We start from the raw sequence: 13,664 nt of genomic DNA on the forward strand, positions 1-13,664 counted from the left end.
ACAGTCCCCAGTGGAGCCCCAGTGCTGCTGATCACTCTGTCGGACACACACTGTTGCATGCACGATGAACATGGTTACTACCATGGAGCAGGAGTTACAGGAGCCTTAGGTCCCACACCACCAGGTTCAGGAACAGTTATTACCCCACAACCATCAGGCTCCTGAACCACTTGGATAACTTCACTCACTTCAATGAGCCTCAGGTCCCACACCACCAGGTTCAGGAACAGTTATTACCCCTCAACCATCAGGCTCCTGAACCACTTGGATAACTTCACTCACTTCAATACTAAACCACTGTTCCCTCTAATCTGTGCGAGTGCACGGCCGCACAGTAACTGAAATGCTCCCACGCACGTAGCCCTTGTTACCACGCAGCTAGAAAAAGTTTACAAAACGCGGAAGGTTTTCTTTGGTCGTACTGTATTTTATTACACCCTTCAGTTAATAAATAAAATCAAATGTATGTGAGTTTTCAATTCTCATTCTAAATATTCATAGCATTTCAAAAGAAAATTTAAAGTACCCTGCAGTTTTCAGGCTGTGTGAAAATTTCCTGCTCAGACAATGGTTGATCCGTGCAGCATTTTTAATAAAAAAAATGGAGGGAACGTTGCAATAATTCCACAACTTATGAACCCACTTTCGAGGAATCTCCACCTCATGTTCTCAATATTATTTATTTTTTATTTATTTCCTTTTTTATGTTTATACAATTTGTCATCTTTTGCACATTGGTTGTTTGTCAGTCTTTCCAGTTTTTCATTGATTCTGCTGTGCTTCTTTCTATCTACTGTGAATGCTCGTAAGAACATGAATCTCAGAATAGTATATGGTGACTTGTGTGTAGGATGAGGATGGTGGGGTGGAGATATGTCTCTACCAAAGGAGGTGTAAGGTGCTTCTTCCCTCCGCTAGCTTGCAGGTCACCCTTGGGCAAGGTGTAGCACCTACTTAGCCCCTCCCCTCTCACCTCCCAAATCAGGGCCACGTGAAGCCACGGGAGCAGGTGGTGGATGGTCGTATGAGCATCTGGTGCAGATCACAAGTCCTGGTTATATGACCACTGACACCGGACAGGCAATGTCTGAAGAGTATTGATAATGGCTGGGGTCACCCGTCTTGTAAAGACACTGCCCAGAAGAAGGCAATGGCAAACCACTTCTGTAGAAATATTTGTCAAGTACAATCATGGTCTTGGAAAGACCATGTCATATGACACACAGAGAATGAATGAATATGCAGGATGAAAATGAATTTACTTTGAACTTTAATCTTTGACTTTGAATTTCCGTGGCATTTCAGGTGAAGTTCACAGCCGATCCGTCACCATGTCCAGGCACCAGCGGGATCCCAGACCCGGCAGAATGGATGCCCGATCCTCCAGGCTGGCTTGTAAGTTCAGCATGCAGTGCGAGTGTCTTGGAGAGGTTGGGTCCATGGGCTGCAAAGGGATGTCAACGGTTAATATGTAACTCTGGAAAGAAATACTGGAAGACCCTGCTGACTCAGCAGGTCAGGCAGCATCTATGGAGGGGGAAAGGACAGTTGACGTTTTGGGCTGAGACTGCTGGAACCTGAAGCTTTTGTGATCCAAAGGTTCTTCAGAAGTGAAGAATGACCGTAAAATTGGTTGCTTACCAGTTGTTAAGTGAACAAAGAAGGTGAAGAGTGAAGGAACGTTAAGAAAGAGAATAGGGGTTGGGGAAGAGCAGGCAAGGAAAGAGCAGACCAAGGTCTTACGCAGTGAACGGTAGGGCACCAAGGAGTGTGGTAGAACAAAGAGCAATGGGAACACAGGCCTATAGTTAATTGAAAGTGGCATCACAGGTAGATAGGGTCGTAAAGAAAGCTTTTGGCACATTGTCCTTCAGAAATCAAAGTATTGAGTTCAGCAGATGAGATGTTATTTTGAAGTTGTACAAGACATTGGTGAGGCCTAATTTGGAGTATTGTGTGCAGATGTGGTCACCTACCTACAGGAAAGATGTCAATAAGGTTGAAAGAGTGCAGAGAAAACTTGTAAGGATGTTGTTGGGTCTGGAGGACCTGAGTTATAAGGAAAGATTGAATAGCCTAGGACTTCATTCCATGCAATATAGAAGATTGAGGGGAGATTTGATCAAGATGTACAAAATTATGAGTGGTATAGATAGGGAAAATGCAAGCAGGCTTTCTCCACTGCGGTTGGGTGGGAGGACAATTAGAGGTCATGGGTTAAGGGTGAAAGGTGAAAAGTTTAAGAGGAGCATGAGGGGGGAGGACAGTGAGAGTGTGGAACGAGCTGCCAGTGCAAGTGGTGCATGCGAGCTCGATTTCAATGTTTAAAAGAAATTTGGATTGGCACGTGGATGGTAGGGGTATGAAGGGTTATCGTCCTGATGCAGGTTGATGGGAGTAGGCAGTTTAAATGGCTCAGCATGGACTAGATGGGCCAAAGGGCCTGTTTCTGTGCTGTACTTTTCTATGACTAAGAATACAAATGAAGGTGGTGGGTTTTCTTATACCAGACCACAGATTACAGAGAAACTGTAACGGTAGTGTGACATCTGCCACTGAAACTGAGATGTTTCCGGAAAAATACAGCGGTAACTGCAACCGCTGAACAGTTGTATGTATACAGGTGATTATACATAAATGGACGTTGGTGTTGTGTTGGGGGGGGGGCGTCGAGACTGGTGCACTCCTCCGAGGGCGGTGTGGGTGTGGTGCAGTGTCCAGGGAGAGTCGGTGCTGCTCTCCAGTGCTCGCTCAGCGGGAGGTGGGCTGTGGTTCGATAACGCGGGTTTTGGGACTCTTTTATTGTGTGATTGTGATACCATTTGTTCTGGCTATCTTGTGTGTGCTTGGTGCTGTGTGTGACTGTTGGTGTTGTGTTTTGCACCTTGGCCCAGGAGTAAGGATGTCTCGTTTGTCTATGTTCATGTATGGTTCAATGACAATCAAACTTGAATTGATAGGAACATTAATGTACAAGAAAAATAATTGTACATGCTAATCCAACAAGACCCTTCATATGGATTTTAGAATGGACTCTTAAAATGAAAGGTCGACTGTCCGTTCCTCTCCACAAATACTGCCTGATGTGTTGAGTTCCCTCAGCTTTTCCTATGTCGTTCCAGGTACCAGTATCCGCTAAGTAACACACACAAAATGCTGGAGGAACTCAGCAGGTCAGGCAGCATTTATGGAAAAGGATAAACAGTCAACATTTCGGACTGAGACCCTTCATCGGGACTTAGAAAGAAGGGAGAATAAAAAGGTGGTGGGGAAGAGGAAGGAAGCTAGCCGGAAGATGATATGTGAAGCCATGTGGATGGGAAAGGTCAAGGACTGGAGAAGAAAGAATCGGAGAGGAGAGTGGACTGAAGGAGAAGGGAACCCAGGGGAAAGTAATAGGCAGGTGACAAGAAGTTAAAGGTCAGAGTGGGGAATACAGGAAGAAGGGAGGGGGAAATTTTGTATCCCGGAAGCAGAAGTTGATATTGGAGGGTACCCAGATGGAATATAAGGTGTTGCTCCTCCACCCTGAGGGTCGCCTCATGGTACAAGAGGAGGCCGTGGCCCAACCTGTCAGAGTGGAATAGGAATGGAAGCTAAAATGTTTGGCCACCGGGAAGTCCCGCTCTGTGACGGATGGTGTGGAAGTGATCACCACGTTCATTTTGATAAAATAAAATCATGAGGAAGCATGCTGGCAGGAGCCTCCATATTACTGATGTGCAGAGGGGGCTGAGAGAACTGAAACTACGCAGAGGGTTTTTCAGGATGTAGTCCATCTCTCCCTGAATCTGTGCAGAGGGTTTTTCAGGATGTAGTCCATCTCTCCCTGAATCTGTGCAGAGGGTTTTTCAGGATGTAGTCCATCTCTCCCTGAATCTGTGCAGAGGGTTTTTCAGGATGTAGTCCATCTCTCCCTGAATCTGTGCAGAGGGTTTTGGGGATCTAGTCGATCGCTCCCTGAAACCGGCCATGCAAGTAGGCAGGGTGGTAACGAAGGAGTTTAAAAGTAATAAAGTCATGTAGCTCTATAAAATTCTGGTCAGGCTGCACACGGGGTATTGTCTGCTTTTCGAGTTGCCCCATTACAGGGAGGCTGTAGTGGCTTCGGAAAGCGTATGGAATATGTTTACCGGGAAGCTACCACTATTAGAGGGTATACCAGGGTTTCCAACGCAGGGTCCACAAACCCCTTGTTTATTGGTATTGATCCATGGCATTAAAAAATTGGGAACCCTTGGTGTAAATGAAAATTATTTAAAAATTCGTTGTGTTTTCTATCCTGGTTCAGCTCAGGGTATTTGCACATATATTCACAAACAAAAGGAGACGATACGCGTGTTCAAGACGCTTTATTGTGTCTGTCTGTCTGCCTGTAACTTTCTTGATGCATTGTTCCTTATCTCAGCACTAGTCAACAGCCATGACCTAGCCTCGGACAAATCTCTCTCTCCTTGCACCAAGTTCTGCCTTTCAAAACCCCTTACGCCGGTACTTTTCCATGCATTTGGTACTTGCCCTGCACGATGACCTCACCTTCCCATGTGTAGCAGATACTTGAAAACAAACCCAAAATCACTCAGAGACCAGGCATGGGGGGGAGGACTTTGAAACTGTATGATGCGCTTTCCACAATAATGAAGTTCTGAAGTTCAAAAGAGTACATTCGATCCTTTGTAAAGAAACCTGCAGCGCTAAGCAATTTTTAAGAAGTCTGACAGATCTAAACCTGGCATTATAATGAAATAATCGATATAATGGTCAATGAGTAGCATTCAACAAAAAAAAAGTCTTTCCAGCTGCCTCTCAGGCTGTGCATAGATCAAACTGAACTTAGACAAATCGTGAGTTTCTATATATAATCATTTGCCTCTGCCCATCCCAACCCATGTGACAAATTACCCACAATAAATGCATCACAAAATACAATACAGACAGACACAAAATAGATACGTGGCTCCTGCACTGTGAAAACATGTTTTTCACCGTTTCCCACGGTTATGATTGTAGGCTTGTACTGCCGTAACTATCTCAAACGTTGCTGTTACAGAATCAGAATCAGGTTTAATATCACCGGTACATGTCAAGAAACTTGTCCTTCCAGCAGCAGTTCAATGCATAACATAATAGAAAAAATCTGTGTTTCTGTAATTATGTATATACTAAATGGCTAAATAAGTACAGCAAAAATAGAAATAAAGTAGTGTGGCAGTGTTCATGTCCATTCAGAAATCTGACAACAGAGGGGAAGAAGCTGTTCCTGAGTCATTGAGTGTGTGCCTTCAGGCTTCTGTACCTCCTCCCTGATGGTAGCAATGAGAAGAGGGCATGTCCTGGGTGATGGGGCTCCTTAATCATGGATGCCGTCTTTTTGATATTCTGTCTTGGATATTACAGAAACTAGTGCCCATGAAGGAGCTGACTAAGTTTGCAACTCTCTGCAGCTTATATCAATCCTGTGCAGTAGCCCCCCGACACCACCCCCCCCCCACCGTCCTCCCCCCATCATACCAGACAGGATGTACTTTCCAAAATAATCCCTCTCCAGGCTAATGCCATTTTGTCTTAAAGACTTCCATTTTATTTAAGCATATACCAAAGAGGAATCACATTTAACTTTTTTCCTTGCAGAGGATCTAGGCAAAAAGGAAAGGTTGGGCAGACGGGTTGTTTTCATGTTCAACATAAATTTATTATCAAAGTTCATACACAACCCTGAGATTCATTTTCTCGTGGGCATACTCAATAAATCTATAGACTAATAACCATAACAGAATCAATGAAAGACTGTTGGAAGCTGAGGGGAGATCTGATAAAGGTTACAGGTTCCTGTGTGTCCATATTTCTTGGGATCTAACCTGAACCCAACGTACTATTGAGAATGCCATGGTGACCGAGTTACTGGCACTGAGCATGGGTCCGTGGTGCAGTAGGGAAAGAGGGAGAAGAGGGGAGTGGTAGTGATAGGGGACTCAATAGTCTGGGGAACAGACAGGAGATTCTGTGGATGTGAACGGGACACCCGGATGGTATGTTGCCACCCAGGTGCCAGGGTCAGGGATGTCTCAGATCTCGTCCACAACATTTTGGAGAAGGAGGGGGAGCAGCCAGATGTCTTGGTACATATTGGTACCAATGACATTGAAAGGAAAAGCAAAGAGAATTTAGAGAGCTAGGTAGAAAGCTGAGAAGCAGGATTTCCAGTGTAGTAATTTCTGGATTGCTGCCTGTGCCATGTGCCAGTGAGGGTAGAAACAGGATGATTTGGCAGATTAATGCGTGGCTGAGAAGCTGGTGCAGGGGACAGGGCTTCAGGTTCTTGGATCATTGGGATCTCTTCAGGGGGAGGTATGACCTGTACAAAAGTGACGGGTTTCACCTGAACCTGAGAGGACCCAGTTCTCATGGGCAGGTTTGCTAGAGTTGTTGGAGAGGGTTTATACTAATTTGGCAGAGGGGTGGGAACCAGAGTGAAGGGACTCAGGATAGGACGGATGGTAAAAAAGCAAAGATAGTGTGCAGTCAGACTGTCAGGAAGGGCAGGCAGATGATAGGACAAAACTGCAGCCAGCAGGGTGAGTATCAGTGCATTAGGGATGCAGAATCAAAAAGGGCAGCAAATACAGAACTCAGTGTTGTATCTCAATGCACAAAGTATAAGAAATAAGGTGGATGATCTTGTTGCACTATTACAGATTGCCAGGTATGATGATGTGGCCATCACTGAATCATGACTGAAGGATGGTTGTAGTTGGGAGCTGAATGTCCAAGGTTACACGTTATATCAGAGGGATAGGAAGGTAGACAGAGGGGGTGGCGTGGCTCTGCTGGTAAAGAATGGCATCAAATCAGTAGAAAGATGTGACATAGGATCGGAAGATGTTGAATCCTTGTGGGTTGAGTTAAGGAACTGCAAGGGTGAAAGGACGTTGATGGCAATTATATACAGGCCTCCCAAAAGTGGCTGGGATGTGAACCACAGATTACAACAGGAAATAGAAAAAGCGAGTCAAAAGGACAATGTTATGATAGTCGTGGGAGATTTCAACATGCAGGTCGATTGGGAAAATGAAGTTGGAAGTGGATCTCAAGAGAGTGAGTTTGTTGAATTCCTACAAGATGGCTTTTCAGTGCAGTTTGTCGTTGAGCCTACTAGGGGATCAGCCATACTGGATTGGGCGTTATGTAATGAACCAGAGGTGATTCGGGAGCTTAAGGTAAAAGAGCCCGTGGGAGACAGTGATCACAAAATGATTGAGTTCAACTTGAAATTTGAGAGGGAGAAAGTAAAGCCTGATGTAGCAGTATTTCAGTGGAGTAAAGGAAATTACAGTGGTATGAGATAGGAGTTGGCCAAAGTAAATTTGAAGGATCAGAGATGTCAGCAGAGCAACGATGGTGCAAATTTCTGGGGAAAATGAGGAAGGTGCAGGATAGATGTATTCCAAAAACAAAGAAATACTCAAATGGCAAAATAGTACAACTGTGGCTGACAAGGGAAGTCAAAGCTAATGTAAAAGGTAAAGAGAGGGCATAGAACAAAGCAAAAATTAGCAGGATGATAGAGGATTGGGAAGTTTTGTAAAAACCTGCAGAGAGCAACTAAAAGAATCATTAAGAGGGAAAAGATGCAATATGAAAGCAAGCTAGCAAACAATATCAAAGTGGATAGACACAAAGAAGAAAAATCTGCAGATGCTGGAAATCTGAGCAACAGACACAAAATGCTGGAGGAACTCGGCAGGCCAGGCAGCAGCTATGGAGAAAAGCAGCGTTGACGTTTCAGGCCAAAACCCTCTGGCAGGACTGAAGAAAAAAAGCTGAGTGGATTTGAAGGGTGGGGGGAGGGGAGAGAGAGGCACCAGGCGATGGGTGAAGCTTGGAGGGAGGGGGGATGAAACAAGAGCTCGGAAGTTGATTGGTGAACAAGACGGGCCGTGGACGAAAGAAAAAAGTGGAGGGAGGACCTCTAGAAGGAGGGGATGGGCAGGCAAGGAGATAACATGGGAGAGGGAAAAGGGGATAGGAAATGGTGAAGGGGGGGGGAGGCATTATTGGAAGTTTGAGAAGTTGATGTTCATGCCATTCCTATTCCTATATGAAACATCCCCTTCTCTCAGTTCCTCCCTCCCCTCTCAGGATGAGGCTTTTCATTCTAGAATGAAGGAGATGTCCTACTTTTTCAAAGAAAGGGGCTTCCCGTCCTCCACCATCAACACTGCCCTCAACCACATCTCTTCCATTTCGCGCACGTCTGCTCTCACCCCATCCTCCCGCCACCCTGCCAGGGATAGAGTTCCTCTTGTTCTCACCTACCAGCCTCCGCATTCAGCACATAATTCTCTGGAAGTTCCACTGCCTCCAACTGGATCCCACCACCAAACACATCTTTCCCTACCCCCCCCCCCGCCCTCCCACTTTCTGCTTTCCACGGGGATCACTCCCTATGCGATTCCCTTGTCTGTTCGCCCCTTCCCACTGATCTCCCTCCTGGCACTTATCCTTGCAAGTGGAACAAGTGCTACACCTGCCCCTACACTTCCTCCCTCACTACCATTCAGGGCCCCAGACAGTCCCTCCAGGTGAGGCAACACTTCACCTCTGAGTCTGTTGGGGTTATATACTGTGTTTGGTGCCTAACTGGTGGCCTCCTGCATATCGGTGAGAGGATGTAGATTGGGAGACCGCTTCACCGAGCAACTACGCTCCGTCCGCCAGAACAAGCAGGATCTCCTAGTGTCCACCAATTTTAATTCCACTTCCCATTCCCATTCCGATTGTCCATCCATGGCCTCCTCCACTGTCATAATGAGGCCACACTTAGGTTGGAGGAACAACACCTTGTATTGCGATTGGGTAGCCTCCTACCTGTTGGCATGAACATTGATTACTCAACTTCCAGTAATGTCTTCACCCCCCCCCACCCCTTCCTATCCCCTTTTCCCCTCTCATGTTATCTCCTTGACCGCCCATCACCTCCCTCTGGTGCTCCTCTCCCCACTTTTTTCTTTCTTCCATGGCCTTCTGTCTCTTTCACCAATCAACTTCCTAGTTCTTTGCTTCGTCCCTCTCCCTCGGAGCTTCACCCATTGTCTCGTGTTTCTCTCTCTCCCCACCCCCAACTTTCAAATCCACTCCTCAGCTTTTTTTTCTCCAGTCCTGCCAAAGGTTTTCAGCCTGAAACGTCAACTGTGCTTTTTTCCATAGATGCTGCCTGGCCTGCTGAGTTCCTCCAGCATTTTGTGTGTGTTGCTCAAAGTGGGTAGTAGAAGCTTTTTCACGTACGTAGCAAATACAAGAGAAATGAAAGTGGATATAGGGCCGCTAGAAAATGAGGCCGGAGAAATAATAACAAGGGACAAGGGGATGGTAGATGAACTAAATGAATATTTTGCGTCAGTCTTCACTGTGGAAGACACCAGCAGTGTGCCAGATGTTAAAGGGTGTGAGGGAAGAGATGTGAGTGCAGTCACTATTACAAGCGAAAACGTGCTTGGAAAGCTGAAAGACCTAAGTCACCCAGACCAGATGAACTGCACTCTAGGGTTCTGAAGGAGATACCAATAGAGATTGTAGAGATATTAGAAATGATCTTTCAAAAAATCATTGGAGTCTGGCAGGGTGCCAGATGACAGGAAAGTTTCAAATGTCACTCCATTCTTTAAGAAAAAAGGAAGGCAGCAGAAAGGAATTTATAGACCAGTTAGCCTGACCTCAGTGGCTGGGAAGATGTTGGAGTCAGTTGTTAAGGAGGAGATTGTGGAGTGACACATGACAAGATAGGGCAAAGTCAGCATGGTTTCCTTCAGGGAAAGTCCTGCCTGGTGAACCTGTTGGAATTCTTTGAGGAGATTACAAGCAGGATAGATAAAGGGGATGCAGTGGATGTTATGTATTTGGACTTTCAGAAGGCCTTTGACAAGGTGCCACACACGAGGCTGTTTTCCAAGTTAAGAGTCCATGGTATTACAGGAAAATTACTGGCATGTTTAGAGCATTGGCTGATTGGTAGGAGGCAGTGAGTGGGAATAAAAGGATTCTTTTCTGTTAGCTGCCAGCGACTAGTGTACTCTCTAGTTTGAGTACAGAGAGGAAATTAAGAACCTGGTGGCATGGTGCGAAGACAATAACCTATCCCTCAATGTCAGCAAGACGAAGGAATTGGTTGTTGACTTCGGAAGTAGTGGCAGACCGCACGACCCAATTTACATCGGTGGTGCGCAAGTGGAACAGGTCAAAAGCTTTAAGTTCCTCGGGGTCAATATCACAAATGACCTGACTTGGTCCAACCAAGCAGAGTTCACTGCCAAGAAGGCCCACCAACGCCTTTACTTCCTGAGGAAGCTAAGGAAATTTGGCCTGTCCCCTAAAACCCTCACTAATTTTTATAGGTGTACTGTAGAAAGCATTCTTCTAGGGTGCATCACAACCTGGTATGGAAGTTGTCCTGTCCAAGACCGGAAGAAGCTGCAGAAGATCGTGAACACAGCCCAGCACATCACACAAACCAATCTTCCATCCTTGGACTCACTTTACACCGCACGCTGTCAGAGCAGTGCTGCCAGGATAATCAAGGACACCACCCACCCAGCCAACACACTTTTCGTCCCTCTTCCCTCCGGGAGAAGGCTCAGGAGCTTGAAGACTCGTTCGGCCAGATTTGGGAACAGCTTCTTTCCAACTGTGACTAGACTGCTGAACGGATCCTGACCCGGATCTGGGCCGTACCCTCCAAATATCCAGACCTGCCTCTCAGTTTTTTTGCACTACTTTACTTTCCCTTTTCTATTTTCTATTTATGATTTATAATTTAAATTTTTAATATTTACTATTGATTTGTACTCCAGGGAGCATGAAGAGCAGAATCAAATATCGCTGTGATGATTGTACTCTCTAGTATCAATTGTTTGGCGACAATAAAGTATAAAGTAAAGTAGTGATGTTCCGCAGGGGTTAGTGGTAGGACCATTTCTTTTTATGCTGTATATAAATGATTTAGATGATGGAGTAGATAGATGGCTTTGCCAAGTTTAGATTTAGATTTAGATTGAGATTCAACTTTATTGTCATTGTGCCGAGTACAGATACAAAGCCAATGAAATGCAATTAGCATCTAACTAGAAATGCAAAGAATAGTGTTATTTATAAAATAACTGCGAATAAAAAGTAAGTGCTACAGCACACAAATATAAAAGTACTGAGACAGTACAGTATGAGTGCAATACTGCTTAGCGCTGTGATGTGAGGTTCAGCAGGGTCACAGCCTCAGGGAAGAAGCTCTTCCTGTGCCTGCTGGTGTGGGAGCGGAGGCTCCTGTAGCGCCTACCGGATGGGAGGAGAGTAAAAAGTCCATAGTTAGGATCAGATGGCATCCTTGATAATGCTTTTCGCCTTGCCCAGGCAGTGTTTATGGTAGATGTTCTCAGTGGTGGGCAATTGGGTGCCGATAATCTGCTGGGCAGTTTTCACCACATGCTGGAGTGCTTTGCAGTCCGATACGGGACAATTGCCATACCACACTGAGATGCAGTTGGTGAGTATGCTCTCAGTGGTACAGCGGTAAAAGTCCATCAGTATCCTGGGACAGAGGTGAGATTTCTTGATACTCTGCAGGAAAATAAAGGAAATAAAGTTTGCAGATGATACAAAGATTGGTGGAGGGGCAGGTCATGTTGAGAAAACAGGTAGGCTGCAGAAGGACTTAGACAGATTAGGAGAATTGGGACGAAAGTGGCAAATGAAATACAATGTTGAAAAATGCATGGTCGTACACTTTGATAGTAGAAATAAATGTGCAGACAACTTTCTAAACGGGGAGAAAATACAAAATCTGAGATGCAAAGGGACTTGGGAGTCCTTGTGTAGAACACCATAAAGGTTAACTTGCAGGTTGAGTCAGTGGTGAGGAAGACAAAGGTAATGTTAGCATTCATTTCAAGGGGTCTAGAATACAAGAACAGGGATGTGATGCTGAGGCTTTATAAGGCACTGGTGAGGCCTCACCTTGAGTATTATGAACAGTTTTGGGCCCCTCATCTAAAGATGTGCTGGCATTGGAGAGGGTTCAGAGGAGGTTCGTAAGGTTGATTCCAGGAGTGAAAGGGTCTGTACTTGCTGGAATTTAGAAAGATGAGGGAGGGATCTCATTGAAACCTTTCAAATGTTGAAAGACCTAGACAGAGTAGATGTGGAAGGGATGTTTCCCATAGTGGGGGAGTCTAGGACAAGAGGGCACATCCTCATGATAGAGATGTGGAGAAATTTCTTGACCCAAAGGATGGCGAACTTGTGAAATTTATTACCACGGGCAGCTGTGGATGCCAGGTCGTTGGGTGTATTTAAGGCTGAGCTTGATCCGTTCTTGATTGGACATGGCATCAAAGGTTACGGGGAGAAGACTGAATGGGGCTAGGAGGGGAAAAAGGATCAACCGTGACTGAATGATGGTGCCAAATGGCCCAATTCTGCTCCTATGTCTTATGGTCTTGTGTTGCTGCAACTACAAAGAAGGCACAACAGCGGCTACATTTCATCAGGAGTTTGAGGAGATTTGGTATGTTACTGAAAAACTCTCTTAAATTTTTACAGATGTACAGTGGAGAGCATTCTAACTGGCTCCATCACCGTCTGGTATGGGTGTACGGGGGCTGGGGGGGGGGGGAGAAGGGTCAACTGCACAGGATTGAAATAAGCTGCGGACAGTTGTAAACTTAGTCAGCTCCATCATGGACACTAGCCTCTATAGTATCCCAGACATCTTCAAGGAGCGATGCCTCTAAAAGGCGGCATCCATCATTAAGGACCCCCCCATCACCCAGGACATGCCCTCTTCTCATTGCTACCATCAGGGAGGAGGTACAGGAGCCTGAAGACACACACTCAACGATTCAGGAACAGCTTCTTCCCCTCTGCATCTGATTTCTGAATGGACATTGAACCCACGAACACTGCCTCACTACTTTTTTATTTCTATTTTTGTGCTACTTATTTAATTTAATTTAATTTAATTATTTTACATGTGTATTTACTGAATCAGAATCAGGTTTAACATTACTGGCATATGCTTTGTTAACTTTGCTGCAGCAGTACGATGCAATTCATGATAAATATAGAGAAAAAAGAATTATAGTGTCTGCATTACAGTATATATGTATGTGTGTGTGTATATTATATATGTACATTAAATAGTTAAATTTAAAATAGGAGTGGAAAAAGAGTAAAACTATAAAAATACTAAGGTAATGTTCATGGGTTCAATGTCCATTCAGAAATCAGATGGCAGAGGGGAAGAAGCTGGTGAATTTCATGTATATGGGGGTGATATTAAAGCCAATTCTGGTAAAATGATGGGAGGTCTAGATAGGATAGACAATATGAATCATTCTTCTGGGTAAAAATATCAAATACTAGAAGTTGTGCTTCGAAGTTGAAGTAAAGAAAGTTGAAAGGAGATGAGTGGGTGTGCTGTAGCCATAGAGAGCGGTAGGTTTCTGGAACGGGTGCCAGGGTTGGTGCTGGAAGGAAGCAGATGTGAAAGTGGTGTTTAAGACGCTTTTAGACATAGAAACATAGAACATAGAAACCCTACAGCACAATACAGGCCCTTTGGCCCACAATGCTGTGCCGAACATGTACTTACTTTAGAAATTACCTAGGATTACCCA

The 13,664-nt window shown here is 45.0% G+C and overlaps 1 protein-coding gene across 1 annotated transcript in view; it reads left to right on the forward strand.

The window, feature by feature from the left end:
• Positions 1-1,383: 1,383 nt before the first annotated feature.
• Positions 1,384-13,664, forward strand: part of numbl (NUMB like endocytic adaptor protein) — a 238,207-nt gene continuing 225,926 nt past the window's right edge. Inside the window, exon 1 of the mRNA XM_063063507.1 lies at positions 1,384-1,395. The gene's annotated coding sequence lies outside the window, so the exon portion shown is untranslated. The remainder of the gene's footprint in view (positions 1,396-13,664) is intronic.

The sequence above is a fragment of the Mobula hypostoma genome, chromosome 12 (genome assembly GCF_963921235.1).
Source record: "Mobula hypostoma chromosome 12, sMobHyp1.1, whole genome shotgun sequence".
Classification (NCBI taxonomy): Eukaryota; Metazoa; Chordata; class Chondrichthyes; order Myliobatiformes; family Myliobatidae; genus Mobula; species Mobula hypostoma.